Here is a 17,716-nt window from a genome sequence, read left to right as displayed (position 1 = left end):
CCTATTCAGCCTCCCTGGCAGCAAACTGAATCCAACAGATGCAGCAAACTGGTTCAGAGTTTTCTACAAAGGACTAAACAACCCACTCTATTTTCCATTCGCCGAATCTGAATCCTTTGAGAACCCAACTGCCATTAGACTGGATAGTTTTGCCGATGACGACAGCACTCGGCATCTATACTCCTTGATGATTCGACATGGTTTCCTCCCTGTTGGCATGAGTACTTCCAATAGAATTACCAAACCAGGCTATGAAACCTATCAACCAGTCATAGCAGCTCGGCAATTTGGCTTAGGACAAGTCCCTCCCCACTTCCATATTCACCACTTGGTGGAGAGTAGAACCGATCTGTCTGATGGTCTCACCAGTTCGAGATGCTACAGCATGTTTGACAATCTCCACATTCCAATACCAGCCGATCTGTCCTTCACTCCCTCATCAGAAAAGCTTTAGGTCCTCGACTGCAGCAAATTGATCCTAAATATGTAATCTCCAAGGAAGAGGTACTGAATTTGTGCACTTATCCTTTCTGAATCCTCTATCCCTTTACTTGACTAATCCTGCTCACCCTGCCTACAGCAACAAGATGATCCAGAACCCGTGACCAGTAACGAGGAACCATTCCACTTTCTTCCAACTGCTCCTGATGTTCTCTTTTGCAAGGGATCACTATCAATGAAGAAAGTAATAATGGCTGCTCAGCCAGACTTACTCCAGTCGGCTTCTAAACGAAGACAAACCTCTGCAAGTGTTGCCCCCCGAGTCTCAACTAAGAAAAGGAAGATGATCACGAGGCGAGTCATCAAGAAATCAGCACAAGCTTCCCTGAGTCCATCAGAGTCTAACACCAACCAGGTAACTCATCTCTCTAAAACCTCTTCTTTATTGCGTATATATGTATTCTGGTTGACTGTAATTCTATGTCCAGGACGCAGCTGAAGACATCCTTAATACTAACAGCCCAGTACAACACAAAGTCATCATTCATGAAGCTGACACTGGAGCAACTGAAATTTCCAATGCTCTGACGGATGTGCATGACGAACAGGCTGACATAATCGAAGCCCTTGTTGTCACCTCCAAACCAACTGGATCGGCCGCACTTGAACCGATCATCACTTCTTGTTCAGAACAGGTAACTTTATGAGCCGATTTAAGTCAGCTGATCACTCCATTAATGCACTTCGCTCCCAACTAATCTTTATCATATCGGCAGGGCTTCAATATTTCAGACCTGCTCTCCTTTGACCCAGCATCAATGGGTCCGAATGCACCGAATGCAGAAATGCAATCACCACAGCAGCCGATTACAATTACAAATCAGCTTCAGAATATCAAGCGTCTGCTCTCTGCTCCAATTACTGCTCTAGTTGGTGATTCCAACGAAATAAAGAACATCTTCGAGCAAATAGAATCCCAACTCCCGGAGCCGCTGCAAATCAAGCTTTGGCCAGCCAGCAATCTTCCATTCTTCCGAATAGAAGTGAATAGAGCACAACAAAGAATAGAAGCACGTCGTTCTCAAGTCTCTCTGAAAGCTGACATTGCTCAAAAGTGCAAGGCCCTCAACTAGAAGAAGGCAACTCTAGATATCAAAGCTGACGTGTCTGCCAACATGAACCGACTCAGTCTCTTGAAGAAAGAATTGGCAGAACTCGAAGAATAGGTCCGCACCACCAAGAAACTCATCCAAGCCTAGGAAGCTTCTATTGCAAACTCCAAGCAAGAAACCCAGGAAATGACCGAGTAGATACAAGCAGAGTTTGCAGAGATAAGCACCTTGAGGATTTCATCGGCTTTTTTTTATTGGCCAACTCAACGTGTTAGCCTTTTCATGGTTGAGCCAGATGGATTTCATCGGCTTTTGTCATTCGCCCTCCCACATGCTCGGGAAATATTTCTTGAGGTGTTGGCCATTGACAGCCACATGAAACTTGACACCATCCAACTCCTCAAGCATGTAAGCATTTCCAGGCAAAACCTGATCAACCTTGTACGGTCTGTGCCAAGTTGGAGACCACTTGCCATATTTTCTATCTTTGGTTCCCAATGGTAACATTGCCTCCCAAACTAGGTCTCCAACCTGGAATTCTTTCGGCCTGACCTTTTTGTTGTATGCACGAGCAACTTTAGCCTTGTTTTCCTTAATCCTCTCAAGTGACCAAAGTCTCAGCTCTGTAAGATCTTCCACGTTGTCACTCATCAAGGCCGCATATTCTTCAGTCATCAGATCATTCTGGAACTCAACACGCCTTGATCCAGCCGTGATCTCCCATGGTAACACAGCGTCTTGACCGTAGACTAAATGGTACGGTGACGTCTTGATGGATCCATGACATGAAATACGATATGCCCACAAAGCTTCTGACAACACCTCATGCCAGCGCCTAGGATATTCATCGATCTTCCTCTTGATCAGCTTGATAAGGCTCTGGTTGGATGCTTCAGCCTGTCCATTAGCCTGGGCATAATATGGAGATGATCTAATCAGCTTAATCCCCATATCATCAGCGAATTTCCTGAATTCCTCCGATATAAAGACCGATCCTCCATCAGTCGTAATGGTTTGAGGAATCCCAAACCTATGAATAATGTGCTCTTTGACGAAACTGATCACATCTCTTGATGCCACCGACCTCATGGTTACCGGCTCTACCCATTTTGTGAAATAATCTGTAACAGCTAACACCCATTGGTGGCCCTTGCTAGACGGTGGGTTAATCTGGCCGATCATATCCATGGCCCAACCCCTGAACGGCCATGGCTTAATAATAGGATTCATTACTGATGCCGGTACCATCTGAATCTTGCCGAATTTCTGACATGCCTGACATCCTTTGTAATATTTGAAGCAATCTTCAAACATGGTAGGCCAGTAATATCCCGATCGCCTAATCAGCCATTTCATCGTATGAGCCGATTGATGAGTACCGCAGGCTCTTTCATGAATCTCATGCAAGAGCCGATTCGACTCTGTAGGTCCCAGACATTTAAGCAGCAGTCCTTCCAAAGTCCTGTAGAACATGTCGTCCCCAATCAGAACATACTTCATGGCTTTGAGTCTTATCCTTCTGGGTGCCCCCCGAGCCGAATCCTTCAAATAATTGAAGATATCGGCTCTCCAGTCTCCAGGTTCCTAAAACCGAACCTCCACATCGACCCCATCGGCCGTTTCCTTGTAATCGGATGCCATTTGTGCCAAATCATTGGCTTCATTGTTCAGAGTTCTGCGTATCCAGTGGAAATTAATGTACCTGAATTGTGACATCAACTCACGGCATTGCATCCATATTGGGAAAAGAGCCTCGCTCTCACATTTATACTCCTCCGTGAGCTGAGAAATCACCAATTTCGAATCCCCAAATATTTTCACTGCTTCTGCACCAGCTTCCAGGAGTAATTCCATCCCTCTGCGCACGGCTTCATATTCTACTAAATTATTGGTGCATGGAGCACTCATCCTGATGGAAAAAGAATAAGTCACCCCTCGAGGTGACACCAACAGAATTCCCACGCCGCATCCATCGTCGCATGCCGATCCGTAAAAAAACATGGCCCAGGCACGTATAAACAGTGCATCTATATCGGTGCTGACCCTATCTGCCACGAGATCTGCCAGTGCCTGTCGTTTGACTGCTTTCGTAGGCTGATATCGGATATCGAACTCTAACAATGCAAACATCCACTTTCCGAGTCGGCCTTTCAGAACTGGAGCTGACAATATATACTTTATGACATCCGATTTGCAGATGACAATTGTTTCCGCCGAGAGCAAAATATGATGAAGCTTTGTGCATGTAAAGAATAAACAGAGGCAAAGCTTCTCGATCTCAAGGTACCTGGTCTCGGCATCTAACATGCGCCTGCTGACGTAGAAAACCACCCTCACCTGGCCGTCGTGCTTCTGAACCAATACCGAAGCAATGGAAGTGTCACCCACGGACATGTACACGTAGAAAGGCCTATCTTGCTGGGGTGGAACCAACACTGGAGGCCTCGATAGATATTCCTTGATTTCATCGAAAGCCTTCTGTTGCCCTGCTCCCCAGCGAAACTCAGCATCAGACTTGATTTTCACAAAACCCATGAACGGCTCGATGCGCCTAGACAGATTGGAGATAAATCGTCTGACAAAGTTGATTTTGCCGATGAGCTTCTGCAAATCTTTCTTCGTAGTAGGCGGTCTCATTGTCCTTACAGCTTCTTGACTTTTCAAGCCGATCTTGATTCCCCACTCGTGCACCAGGAATCCTAAGAACTGACCGGCCGATACACCAAAGGCGCACTTCTTTGGGTTCATTCTGAGCCCAAACCTTCGAGTCCGCTCCAAGACCTGACGCAAATCTTCCAGATGTCCCCCAGCCGACGTGGACTTGACCACGACATCATCAATGTAGATCTCTACCAACTTGCCGATGAGATCATGAAAAAAGTAATTCATGGCACGTTGATACGTTGCACCGGCCTTTTTCAATCCAAAGGTCATAACCAAGTACTCAAACAACCCGACCGCGCCTGGTACTCTGAACGCGGTCTTGTGTACATCCTCTGGGGCCATAAAAATCTGGTTATAGCCGGCATTACCATCCATAAAACCCATCATCTTATGACAAGCCGCTGCGTTGATCAATGTTTCCGCAACAGGCATCGGATACTCATCTTTTGGCGTTGCTCCGTTGAGGTCTCTGAAATCCACGCAGACTCGCCATCGACCATCTTTCTTTTGGACATGGACCACACTGGAGATCCACTCCGCATACCGACATGGCCTGATGAATCCTGCATCCAGCATCTTTTGCACCTCTTTCTTAACCTCCTCTAGGACTTCGGCCTTCATCTGACGTGCTGGTTGCTAAAACGGCCGAAATCCCTTTTTAAGCGGGAGCCGATGCTCGATGATGTTTCTATCCAGGCTAGGCATCTCAGTATAATCCCATAAGAAATAGTCCCGGTACTCCTTCAACAGAGCTATCATTTGCTCACGCAAGATCGGGTCTAACTTTTTGCTGATAAATGTCGGTCGCGGCTTATCCCCGGGACCGATATCGACTTCCTCCAAATCGTCAGCAGACGTAAACCCGTATCCCAACTTGCCTCCATCTGAAAGATCGACATCGACAGCAAACACAGGGAGATAACAAGAAAAAATTTTCGGCCAACCGCACGGACTGGCCGTTCCCACATGTTCGTTATTATTCAAAACTGAATGCTCAGCAAAGGCCATTGTTTGTACATAATGTAACAATTGTAACCCCAAGTCTTTATTACTCATTTTTTGGGGCTGGTCGCTGGGACCAGCCTCTCTAACCTTGTTGGATTCCGTAGCTTGCCAAGATGTGTTTACTCTGTGAGGCCAGTGGATAAGACCAGCCTCAACCCATTTTTTGTCACTTCAATCCGATCACAGTCTTCCAGCGCGATCCCTGAGATAGGCTCTTGCCCTTCCGCATCCCAGGCGTTCATGTCTGCAAGCGAAACCTTGCTGGAATTATCTGCACGGACCACCTCCACTTCATCGCCATCCCACTGGACCAAACACTGATGCATCGTGGAAGGAACACAACAATTTGCGTGAATCCAATCCCTCCCAAGCAGCACTGTGTATGTACTCTTACTGTTGACGATGAAGAACGATGTCGGAACGGTCTTGCGGCCAACTGTCAACTCCACATTGAGGACACCCTGTGCCTCCGACGGCTGACCGTTGAAATCATTGAGCATCACATTGGTCTTGATAAGATCAGCAGTGGAACGACCCAACCGGCGCAGCACTGAGTACGGCATCAGGTTGACTACGGCGCCAGTGTCAACCAACATCTTGTTCACAGGTTTGCCATCGATGAGGCCCTTGAGATACAATCCCTTCAGGTGCTTGTAGCTTTTCTCCTTGGGCTTCTCGAAGATGATCGGCTGCGGGCCGAGATCCAGCTGCGCGATGGCCAATTCCTCTGGTTGGGGCACCCGAAACTCCGACGGGAGCACGAACACCATGTTCACATCAGCCGATGGCTTGTCATCGGTTCTTGGCTGCTTGGGGCGCCACTCCCTCCTTGGAGGGCGCCTTTCCAACCTTTGCAGGCGCCTGACTTGCTCTGCGAGATCCGGACGTGCTTTCCTCAGCTAGTCAAGGTACTTTGCTTCCGCCTCTTCGAGATTGCGTAGGCGCTGCACTCTGTGCTTCTGTGATCGGCTGAGCCCGTCAGGACATCACCGTGGACGATGATACTTGTCTTACCTCTTTTGGCTCGAGATCATCCCTGGACGGCCGCTCAACATGGTCGTTGTGACGTGTTTTGGGCCCCAAGCGCTGGAACACTGACGTCTCGCATTCCTGAGGCCTGCACTCCAAAGCAATCATCTATAGTAGGCAATCGGCTCATGTCGGAATTCCAACAGTACCTGAAGAACGGGCAATGCCAGTGGTCGCGTATAGCCTGACGCCTCCCCAGCGTCCTCCCTGTGCGGTGCTCATACTCCTCCTCTTCCGATTCATATCGGCGGCGCAACTTGTACTGATACTGGTACTTTTCCAGAAGCCGATTGGAAGCTGGGAGCTGATTGCGGATGTGACGCACTTGTTCTTCAGTAACATGTTGCTGCTCCGGCTCATGTTTATCCTGGGTCCGTTTGCCAGAAGCGGCCTCTTTCTTTTGCTCAACACGGCGGAGCATGGGTCCCGCCATGTTGATTTGGAATGCCAAGTTCTGGCCCTTGGGTCCGAAATCTGACAGTTCCACCATGTTAGCTTGTGGGAATGGTTGACTGTCCACTTTCATCGTGTGTTGGGCCAGAATTAATCGGCCCTGCTCGATAGCCGATTGGATCTGCCGTCGTAGCTCCTTGCAGTCATTTGTGGCATGGGTGAACGAGTGGTGCCACTTGCAGTACAGCCTCCCCTGCAGCTCTTGTGCCGTTGGTAGCTTGTGATTCTCTGGGAGCTTCAACTGCTTTTCCTTGAGCAGTAGATCGAATATCTGCTCTGCCTTGGCCACATCAAAGTCAAAACCCTTCACAAGCCCATTCTGTTTGACCCACTTGCATGGGACGGGGTTTGCCCCTCGGGTCCACTATGCTACAGCCACTTCCTGTTCCTCGCTAGAATCATCGGAATCATCTGCTTGGGCCAAATTGACATGGCGCTTGAGTTTCTCCTGGTACAGCTCCGGGTGGTAGTGTTCATACGCCGTAAGCTTCTGCACCATGTGTGCCAGAGAAGTAAATTCCAACTGAAAAGCCAGATCCTTGATCGGCTTAGCGAGTCCCAGAACTGCCAAATCAACCGCTTCCTTTTCCGTTGTGCGCGACGTGTAGCATCGGTTCTTGACCTCTCGGAAGCACTGCACGTACTCTGAGACACTTTCCCCTCGCTTCTGCCTGACTTGGGCGAGGTCGGCAATCCCGGCTTCAGCAACCTCTGAAAGATACTGGGTGTGGAATTGATCTTCCAGTTGCCTCCAAGTCCGGATCGAATCTGGGGGCAGTGATGTATACCATCCAAAGGCCGAATCTGTGAGAGACTGGGAGAAGAAACAGACCCTCAGAGGATTCGATACTGAGATCATCCCAAGCTGCGTCAGGTATCGGTTCACATGTTCAATGGAGCTGGCTCCTTCTGATCCGCTGAATTTGGTGAAGTCCGGAAGCCGATACTTGGGTGGCAACGGGATCAAATCGTAGTCACTTGGATACGGCTTGGAATAGCCGATCGCCTTTCTCTTGGGCAGGAAGCCAAACTGGTCCCTTAGTATTGCACTGACCTGCTCCACACTAAGAACTCCTGGGGCCGAGGGTTCAGCACTCGGCCCGGTAGCGTACTTTGCCAGCCATGCCTGTTTCTCTGCGTCTGCTCCTGAGGCTCCTGTACCCACCAGCTGCCTCGTGCGTGTTGGGTTGATATTGTCAGGTATGTACACGCACATGTAGCCGTGCGGGATCTCTTTGGGCGGCTCGCTCAGGAACTGTCCCTCCCCGAGGTCACCGCCGATCTTGTAGACGACGTAGATCGGCGAACTCTGCTATCCTGCTGCCGCGAGTGAGTACGATACTGGCGGCCTAGATTGCAATGCAGCTTCCCCCCTGTGACTCCCCAGGACTGGTCCCGATGGGGAGTACTGGTTCTTGATTACCTCCTGGACAACGAGATGTGCCATGCGCTCAAGCTCGTTCACCAGGCTCTCTGAGTGCCGATGAAGCGTATGAGCCACCATATAGTTCATCTCCTGACGTAGAGCCCTGGTGCGCTCCTCTGATGGCACAGACAGATCAACGTTGTCGAGAGCGCCCTCTGGTGAGAACCCCTTCCACCTGATGCCGTGGTTGCGGGTCCTCTCGAAAGAGCCGATGAGATCGGCTTCAAACTGAGCTTTGACTTCATCATATTTTTGCTTGTGTTCTGGAGTCAGCTCTTCGTACGTGATAGGTTTGGTGACCGGCGGAATAGGAGCTTGGTTTTGAGGTCCAGTCATCTCTGCAGTGGGCATTGTTATTGATGAAGGTCCCACCGGGTGTGCCAGAATGTGTTGTCGGTCAAAACCCACCGGCGAGTAGCGACAGGCAACACGAAGAGCCGGGAGGTCGCCGGGGCGCTGGCAGGCACTGCTTCCTCAGACAACGGCCCGCAATCTGGCATACGCCGAAGATTCCGGGGAATGTAAGGCGTGCCACCTGACCTATACCTGATCAGGAAGGTGCGAACGTGATTTAAACGATTTGCCTGCATGCACAAACACATGTAAACATTAGTCCGAGCCGTAGTCGGCTCCCCGGGACGACTCTTGCATCGGCTTTCAAAGAACCAATAGAGTCCCGGTGTCAGATTGGATCTGCATCTATCTGGATATTGATAAATAAAGCAAATAATTATGAAAAACTTGCTTCAATTAAATCTAGCTGATCCGATCCACAACAGTAAAAGCTTCACCACTAGATCAAAACGTCATACACGTAACTAGGTCTAGCGAACATAACAGATAACTAAACCATAACAAAAAATAGAGGCCTAAGAACTAGCAAGAGCCGATTCCCGGAACAATCCCTATTAAGGCTAAAATAAAGCATCTATTACATCACCGGAACATCCAATCCTTTTGCAAGGCCTAACCTAGCAGATATTGAGCTAATCCTTATAAAATAAGAACAAACCATAACAGATTGGATCTACTGGATAAAAAAGAAGCAAGGTGTTAACTCTATACAACTAACCCTCTGCGACAAGAATTAGTTTAAGATCAAGCGTGAATGCATAGAGAGAACATGATATTCGTAGATGGTAAGCAATAAAAACATGATAGATCTATTAAAAATCATGCTACGAACATCAAGATAACTAGCACTACTTGCCATAAAAAATGCTTCAGTACGAGTAATACCAAGGTAAAGGCAAGAACAATGCTGCCCTGATCGCAAGAAGACGATCAGGGCAGCATGGCGCTTACTTGGATGAAACCCTAGAATTAGGGGTGGCGGTGCGCCGAGAATTGTTGTTGCAAAATGTAATGATGTTCTCTTTTTTTACGAATATCATAGGGTACATATTTATAGTCTGGAGACTTGGGAAATAATCTAAACTAATGTGTCCATATCGGACTCTATCTCTAACTCAATTTGAACTAAATCTAAGGATACATGGCCCAAATGCTCGCGTAGGAGCCGATTTACAAGCCTTCTTAAACTTCTGCTTTAAGCCCAACTCACTTACGACCCATTAATTAACCCTTTTAATTTATGGCGATAACAGGTGTTTTAACATCAATGAAATTTATTATCCTTTTCTGCAATTTCCACTCAGCATCAATGAAGTGACATGTTACAACAATGTAACCCAATGTCTGATTGCTTGTCCACATACCCGTAGTGAGAGAGAACCTACAGTTTTCATTTTGCAATGTCTCCTTGAGTGCAACTTTCTTCTCATCAAAGACTTTCATGCATTAATTTCTAGCTGCAGTCCTACATGGAATCTTGAACAGTGGGTTTAAACTTGACACAAACCTTCTAAATCTCAAGTTAACAAGAAAAGATTTCCACAGTTATCTCACCATAGATCACCATGCGATGGGAGAGGGGTGGGATCCAAGTGGCGGCCATGTGATGGAGTCGGGACCGAATGGCCCGAAGCCAATACTGGTGATGAAGGTCCGGCCATTGAGACTGCTCCAGGGAAGCTTTGCTCTTGTAGACAATGGGATCCGGGACCTAGAGGTGGGGATGATGACTCCATAGTGCAGGTAGCTCTTGATGGTGGCTCTCCATTTTGGTGGATGAGGATGATGAGGCGTGGCCGTGTAGCGAGGAGCGGCAGGTGGCGAGAGGCGCAGAGCGGTGCTGTCCCGAGACGGCGGCGACAGCGATGTCACGAGGAAGGAAAAGCCCCGTTGGGTTGACTCTAGGGTCGATTTGGGGTAAACTGGGTCAGACCCTTGCTGCCTCTCTTTTGTTTAGGGCCGATCCGCTTTGGCACATGGGCTAAAACGAGGAGCGGATCGACTTCGTAAGTGGGCCGAACCGGACCCCTTGCAGCTGCACGGGTCGGGGGCGAACGAGCAGGGGCTGAGACTCTGGGTGGGAAGGGACGAGCTTGGGGAGGTCGGCCGACGCCTGTGGATGAGCGTCTGTCGGGGTGACGGGCGAGCGGTCGCGCAGATCAGGGGCACCGGGCGAGCGGCCGCGCGGTCAACGGACGAAAGTTTGGGGGGCAGTCGCCCACGGACCGTCGGGGGCATGGTGGGGCCGCGAGGGCAGTAGTGATTGGGATTTGGTACTAGGGTTTTAATGTTGGGACTTGGGCGGCCACATTTTAAGATCTTAAACATTATAATATGGACTATTTGCATGTCGGTGTGGAGCCCATTAGGCTCGCGAGCTGGCTCGAACTCAGCTCGCTATACTAACGAGCAAAAGGTTGGACTCGGCTATTTAGGAATTGGATCGAGCCAAGTTGAACTAGCTGCGAGCTGAGAGCAAGATAACAATCCACGAACATTTTAATTTTATAGCCCTACTAGAATCCATGAGTGTCATATGTACCTATTTCTACTTTGTGTCTATTTGGATTGGCTAAAGTTGAGGGGCAATTTTTTTCAGAACACAATACAAATGAGACACTCACAAACATACGCATACTCACTCGCCTACCAGTGAAAATATATCGCCAGTTATATTCTGGAATAAATCCAAAAATAATAATGCCTTGGGGCTGAATATATAGGGGTACATGACTTAGAGGGCAATGAGCCTCTCCTACAGATATGGTAGGATACGGATACAATTATAATCTACCTAATATAGAGATATCCCTAATATACTCTAACATCCCCCCGCAGTCACAGCGAGAGCGTCGCAGATGGTGAGACTGGAGAGAAGTCGACGAGCTGACATCCCCCCACAGTCACAACAGTCAGCGCGCCGCAGATGCTGTGGCTAGAGTGGAAACCCACAAGGTTGCTCAAGCAGATGGTAGCCCTTTGTGCCGATGTCGAGGTAGCTGATCTGGAGGGTGAATAGCCATGGTCGAGGATGCCGTGCGTAGGGTAGCCGTGGTCGATGTAGCTGTCGAGGTAGCCAATGCAAAGGTAGCCGCACATGAAGCCGCTGGCGTGCAAGGGGGCGCCAAATAGTGGTGGCGCAGATGCACCGAAGACGAAGATGGTGACGCGTCGAGGACGAATTGAGGATGACGCCAACGAACCACCAAGGCCGAGGCGAGTACTGGGTTTGCCAGACCCAGTAGCGCATCGGGGACGAAGGCACGCGCCGGTGTTGCCGATACCGGACATACAAGGGAGAGCGCACAACCAAGTCGTGGAATGTAGGGACCAACAGAGGAGGTCTCGACGACAGTTGCAGCGCAGAACGACGAGAGAGAAGAAGCCGAAGTAGCTCGCGGTTGTCGGAGTAGACGAAGTAGGCGAAGTAGAGACGATGGTGGTGGCGACGAGGTCGTGCTGGACGAAGCGTAGAGATAGGGCAACCAAGCACTAGCCCAAAAGGCTAGCTAGCTTGGCGTAGTGCTCGCGACGGCGGCAGTTGTAGAAGTTGGCAAAGAACTCGAAACAGCTTGATGAAGACCATGCGTAGGGCACAACGACACATAGTCGACGACGAGGTCGTGGACGTGGTCGGCGGCAATGAGGATGCAACGGCGAACGAGACCACGGGTGGCGCCGCAGCTGCCCGAAGAGGTGAAGCAGTGGCAGCCCTCCATACTTGGGGAAGAGGCGCACAGTATGAGGACGGACGTCACGGGAGCCAAGTGGATCATGCGCGTCGATTGATCAGGCCGAGTATGCGCGAGGCGAGACGACGATGGACGGAGCTGGCGAAGGCATCCCGACCGATGGAGGCGATGACAAGCCGGCAGAGGACGACGCGCAGACGAAGCGGCGAGGTGGGCGGTGCAGACGGGCGTCCCCTAGGGCACCGTCCATCTTGCCATGCCACGCAGTTGTAGTCGAGGAAGAAGCCGGTGAAGTCGATGCCGACGTCGAAGTAGAGGCGCGAGATCGACAGGCGGTGGGCGACTCAATCTCGATCAGTGATCGAGTAAAAAATCAGAGAAACTAACCAAAAATAAACTAGCAACAACTTCTCGTGTAGAACTCTCGGGGTGCGCTTAGCACCTCACCCATCTTATCTTCTCTTCCTTGGCACATCACGCTAGCATACATGTGCGGGAGAGAGAGAAATGGGCGGGCAGTCGGGTACTGGTGGAAAAGGGGAAGGGGCCTCGCCATGGAGGAGCCGGACCGCCGGCGGTAGATCCGCCGCGAAAGCAGAGCAGAGGGAGGCGGAGGCCGGTCCGCGGGGGTAGACGAAGGCGGTGGGCGGATCCCGTCGGCGGCGGAGGTGGTCGGGGGCGGAGGCTGGTCCGCCGGGGTAGACGAAGGCGGTGGCGGATCCCGCTGGGGGCGGAGGCCGGCACGACGGTCCGCCCTCGACCAGAGTTGCGCCGACAGTCGGGGTTGTCGGGGGCGGAGGCCGGCGCGATGGAGTCCGATGCGACGGTCCACCCGCGACCGGAAGAGGCTGGCACGGATTCGCCGGAGGAAGCAGGTGCGGCGGAGCTAGACCGCCAGTGGTGGATCCCGCCAGGGGAGGAGCAGGAGGAGGGGGGCCAGCATACGACGACATCAGGTGAGTTCTTCACGATCTGTTGCTGTTGGACGACCTTCTACGACGGCAGCGGATCGATTCGATCTACCGCACAGATGAGGAGGGCGCTGCCCCCGGCAGAGGTCATGAGCGACATCCCCGAGGGCGCTCTAGGAGGCTGTCGAGGGGGCGCGCAGGAGACGCGCCATGGAGGACGACCGGCGACGCGAGGAAGGCAGGGGCGCGGGTGGCGGCAGCGGAAGGTTTAGTCTAGGATCCCGAACCATAATCTCGTGATACCATGTAGAATAATAGAATTGGTGTAATAGATGGATGTATTACATTGAGGCCTCGGCCGGTATATATGAGAATACGTGACTTGGGGGTAAGGCTCCCCGGGATACATATGGCAATCTACGATATATATATCTACAACTACCAAATATACTCTAACACTCCCCCACAGTCACAGCGGGAGCACCGCAGACGGTGAGACTGGAGAAGAAGCCGAAAGCAAGAGCTAAAGGACTAACATCCCCCGCAGTCATAATGTTGGTGTGGTGCGGATGCTGCGACTGGAGAGAAAACCGGCGAGTAACTCATGCGGATGGATGTATTAGCTTGAGCCTTGTGGCTGAATATATAGGGGTACATGACTTGGAGGGTAAGGAGCCTCTCCTATAGATATGGTAGGATACGTATACAATCATAATCTACCTAATATAGAGATATCCCTAATATACTCTAACAGCGAGCACCAGTGCCAAGTCGAGAACTTGAACCCTGATAGCTAGATTCCACCACAAATAATCTTAGCAGCTGAGCTACGCTCAATTCACAATTGAGTGACAAATTTTAGCACCTATTAGCACTCATACTTCTACCAAAGATTCTAAATCTTAACTAGAGTTTAGCTTATCTCATTAGCACTGCTAAAGTTTAGTACTTTTAGATATTAGCACTTGGATCTAAACATCTCCAACTATTTTATGAGCGCGTTTTGGTCAGATGAATAAAAGAACTTTAACAGTAGTACACATGGAGTTGATGAGCGTACGTGTCCTCGAAGCTTTCACACGTACTCCGTCCCGTCCGTGAAAATGAGACGGCATCCGCCCCTACGGCGACCACTCACCGGTACGGTGATAGTAACTGGTTATACGTTTAGCTTATCATCAGGCATCTTTCACAGAAACAACACTGTTAATTACTGAAACATCTGACTCGTCTAGCAAGTGTCCGTTTTCCTACGACGGTGTTGATCTGTCATCGCGAGTGGGTAGTGCCAGTACATGCCTTGTGGACTTGTGGTGGAGGCGTGTTGGCTGACATACGCCCCCATGTACATGTACCCCAGGAATGTACGGGCACGACGGCCAGGAAGCAGGAGGCACGTAACAACGATACCAAGGCACGTACGAGGGATTATTTCTAGCCCACCTTTTTCTAGTTTAAAATAGTCTAAACTTTTGCGAGTTTTTGACTATCCGCAAATAATCCACTATAAAAAAAACTATTCCACCCAAAAGATGAATATTTGAGCTATTTCGGGTGGGCTCCACTAATTATCTCTCTCTTGAAAAATGACAGTCAAATAATTGGAAAAATACTTTACGAGTCAAATAACTTTTTAATCCAAATATGTGAAGGACTATTTAAGTGGAAGCCTAATTACTTGACTAAATAACTCTGGTCCAAATAGCCTAGAGCTAGATCGTCGGGACAAACACACGTCCTTGACCCCCTGTCCCTCGACCCCGGAAATCTGTTTATCACGTTTGTAATCATGAAATTCATCCTATCGCAGCAGCCAAACACACATGCCTCCATCGTCCACGTACTCCCACGCTAACTCGATGACATCAAACAACTCCTCTTTAAACCCAGCCCACCAATTATCCCCCGACTACCAGCGACTAGCGACATTCCACCGCCTAACCGCACCGGCCTCACAACTCACCTCCGCCCGAAGGTCTTCCCTATCCCTTTCCGTCTTCTAAGACCGCGGGTGGCACTGGAGCCCTAAAGAAGACAACACTCTCGCGCGTGATGAATACAATCAGTGCTGTCCTAAAACGAATCAGGCTGTAATTGTCAGCGTCAACCTACGACCCCCACTCGGTGCACAGGCTAGATCGTCGGGGCCAGAGGGTGCTGTTCCCAGCCGTCCAACTAGTTTTTACCGGTCCGATTGTATGGACGGTCCGCGAAGCGAATCGAACTATTATAGTCTCTGGTTCGGTCTTTTACCGATCGGACCGCCGGTCCGGTCTGGTCCGAATAACTAGGCCTTGGACAGCTCTCTGAGTCCTCAGCAACGCCAGCATCCACATTTGGTTGTACGAATGGCCTAGATTTTTTTTGCGGCTAATTTGCTCGCTTGGTCTTTATTTCTTTTTTGTTTTCTAAACACATTACATACACAGACATGTATGCACATTATTAACTTATGTAGCATACCTATCAGCTAACTAAAACAATAATAATTAGTCGTAATTGTGAGTAGTCATTAAGTAGGCAGATCTCATCAATAAACTATTGTTCACTGATTTTTTAACCAAAAAATTATTCAGTTGTTTGCTCTTCCATATAGATCAGATCTCCAATGTATACTTTTCTGACAAAAGGTTCCTGTTCTGTGAGCTAGGATCGCTTTGCTCCGTCGATGCTGTCGGCTGCCTCCTGATTTCTGTAACGTACGTGACGAGCCAAAACGTACACAGCGATGGATTAGCAGTACAAGACACGCGGAGCAAAATCAGTGAGTGGCTACCTTTATTTTGTCACATCAAGGACGGTCCAAATCAAGGTTAATGACCCCGATAAAGCGTGCCCGTCTTGCCTCATCTCCACGTTACCTACCAGCACACTCATTGCCAAGCAACACGACAATCAGCTACAAGCACACTGCACACCAACAAAAAGCTATAATTCTGTCCGTCCCCAATTTCGTACTTCTTTATTTTATTTTTTATTTAGAAACAAAGAAAGTTAAAGTGAGGACCTCAGCCAAACAAATGTACATACCCCTCGTCCCACACAAATACGGTTTGTTTAGAAAATTTTAGATATATTACTATTAGTAGAAAATAATCATGTTACCTCTAAGTAATAATAACAACTGTGATTGAAGACCGCGCTGTTTATTTAGTTCCCCATATCATCAACTGTTTATTTGATATTGCTTTTAATTAGATGAAAACTTTACTAAATCAAAACGAACAATCTTTGTGGAATAAAATTTAGAAGCTAAACACACATTCTTTGCGGGACGGAGTAGTACCAATCATATCTCTTGCGCGCAATTACTAACACAACGCAACGAAGAAAAAAATGATGTGAACTAAACTCACATGTTTCGTTATTAGTCGCTCATAAACATATCTACGTACTTAGATTCAAGTCTCGTCTAGTGTTCTTATTTCTAGCTAACTATTTTTTTCAGTAGTAGATGATTTGCTTATTGATAGCTAGGAAGGCCATCTGTGGTGACTCTTTAATTTTATCCATCGGTTCAATCTCTTGAAAGTATTAACAGATATGTGTGTGTGTGTGATTAATTTAATTATATACGTATATAATAGAATATGTACTTATATTCTGCAAAAGTAAAGAGAGATAAAGGTTAACGAAGGCAATATATATATATACATATATATATACATATATATATATATATCTATGTATACATATATATACATATATATATATGTATATATATGCATATACAAATCAAACCATGATCTTCTAGAATATAATTTGGGACAAGTTAATGATCTTTATTTTATTCAGTTCATCCCATCCTGAAGTTTCAATGCTTGATTTATGACCACCAACTCCACCACATAAACAATTTTGCTTTGACAACATCGATCCATGTAAACTTTACTACTCTTTCGTTACAAATTGTAAGCCATTTTCACAAATCTGGATATATATAGTTTTTGTTATGTATCTAGACATAGTGTTTATCTAGATGTATAGCAAAAGCTATTTTTCGGGACCGCGCCTGAGCACATTTTTTTATTAAGAGAAGAATAGAAAATTTTTACATGGAAGTTGGTTTCGAAGACTTGAAACCAACCAAAACCCACAAAACTGTAATATACAGGGAATCGTTTATAATCTACCTAAAGTGATAACCACCGGCTCAATGCATAGCAAAAGCTGAGTATCTAGATTCACCAAAATATTTGCAATTTGGACTGAAGGGAGTAGATTAGAATCCACAACGATCCGTGAAAAAGTTCCGAAATAATATAATTCGTCCTGATCAGTTCGTGCACATGTGTTGCAAGCAGACACTAGAACCAATTATATATGAGATTGATTGAAATATTGGCCAAACGGGGACACAAGGTCGAGCTTTCTCTACGGTTGACAACTAAAATTGGCATTCGACAATACCGACCGGTCTTACCGGTACGCCCTAGCGGTCTGACCGGTCAGACGCTGTAGTCCGTCCGGCAGCAGCCGACCGGTCTGACCGGTAGGGTCGACCGGTCTGACCGGTCCAAGTGGAATCCGAGTACAACTAGGGATTTTAATAGATTTAGATCTTGTAATAGGATTTCTTGCGGGATAAGTCCACCCCACCCTATAAATATAAAGGGTCACGGCCGATTA

Source organism: Panicum virgatum, chromosome 9K (genome assembly GCF_016808335.1).
Source record: "Panicum virgatum strain AP13 chromosome 9K, P.virgatum_v5, whole genome shotgun sequence".
Classification (NCBI taxonomy): Eukaryota; Viridiplantae; Streptophyta; class Magnoliopsida; order Poales; family Poaceae; genus Panicum; species Panicum virgatum.
Note: the sequence above shows the minus strand (reverse complement) of the source record.